The sequence below is a fragment of the Tupaia chinensis genome, unplaced genomic scaffold (assembly GCF_000334495.1).
Source record: "Tupaia chinensis unplaced genomic scaffold, TupChi_1.0 Scaffold000013_1, whole genome shotgun sequence".
Lineage (NCBI taxonomy): Eukaryota > Metazoa > Chordata > Mammalia > Scandentia > Tupaiidae > Tupaia > Tupaia belangeri.
Window position 1 is genome coordinate 4,723,168 of NW_006159443.1, and position 1,667 is coordinate 4,724,834.

A 1,667-nucleotide genomic window follows, 5' to 3' on the forward strand; every position below is an offset into this window, starting at 1 on the left:
TGGTAAGAGAGAAAGCTGGTCAAAGAAAGGCGAAGGAACTTTGTGCTATAAAAATTACAACCAAAAGTCTCCATAATCATTTGGCATCTGTTCACTGTTGTATCTACGGTTAGACAGGTACATGATGGGAACTCCTAGGATCTTCTGGGTTCTTCATTTAAGGTCCCAGTCAACTGTGGAGACAATGTTACACTTGTACTGAGTTACTCTCTTTGCCAAGTCATCATCTTCAAAGGTTTCTTTGTGTGCGCGTGGTAATCATTCAATCTTGTATCCTTGGTGATCCTTGCAGCCACTCAATACCGTTGCCCCAGTTTCTCAATTTCAGCCATTTTACAGTCCGTTATACAAGGGATACACTTGGCCTACATCATTGACTGCACTTACTCCAGTTTGACTTTAAGGGAAAAGTTGAGAAAGTCTGCATCAACCAGAATGTGGTAAGGTGGACCCAGTTGTGTATTACATTGAAAGAATAAGCAGAAAGGGTGTTGGGGGAACTTCTCTTTCCTTTAGCATGCTTTTCTTTTCTCTTTTATTTATTTTTACGTTTTAGTCTATCCTTTTCTTTAAGCCTCTGATCTCTGAGACTAAATATTTGCTTCATGGCCACATACTTTCTTATTTTCTTTTGTTTTACCATGCTCATGCCACTCTCTTGTTTCTTCTCATAGTATTTTGATGAACTAAAAATGTCTGGAAATCTATTATAATGATACAGTTAACTGAAAGACAACAGAATAGTTTAATCTTCTACTTCTGGACCTCGCTTGGACACAAGTTTATAAATAGCTTCAAATAAGCACCAATCTTTCATTTATATATTTTTTTCCTTCCCTGAAAGGACATATAATCCATTTATCTGTCTCTAAAGTCAACTTATTATGTAACTCTGGCTCCTGGTTTCCTCATCTGTCAAATGGAAAAACACCCAATTCCCTAACAGATCTGTTTTGAGAATCCCACAATTAACAATTGAAAATGTAAAAGCTCTCACACAAAACAGCAAAATTTTGGGTAAGGAAGTGTTCAATAAATATTTGACTATGCATAGTCAAATATTGATATGTATAGTCAAATATTATAGTTTTAGGGTTTATCTACTGTAGTGTTGTGTTTGTATTTATAAATGCACACCTGTTAATAAGTCTCCACCTGTGGCCAGTAACATAAGAAGTCTAGAAATAAAGGAAAAAGAAAAGAGAAAAAAAATATTGCAAAGTTTGATTAATAAAAAAGAAGCAATAAATTTGTTAAAGTATAAATTATCAACTGTAATTTTATGTATTTGATTTCTAAAGTTTATGTAAGTTCCCTTACATACAGTCTTAGTTTTCAATTTTGACAATTTTACTAGTAATATTGAAAGATTTTAAGCTATCATTACATTTAATCTTCTTCCTAAAGCTCCTTGTTTCTTTGGCAGTAAAGACATAAATTGTCATTGCCTATTCCTATTGAACTTTGAAGTATAAATTTTTTTTTTGCTTAGCTAACCTAAATCAACCATGTAATATAGCCCCGCTGGGTAATAATTATACTTGAAATATGCACCTGAGTAAAAGAAAGAAAAACATCTCAATTCCAGCTTCTTTTTATTTAATTTTATGATAACTGATTTATGTATTTTGTGGGTTTCCTGTTCAAAAAGAATAAACCTCTCTACT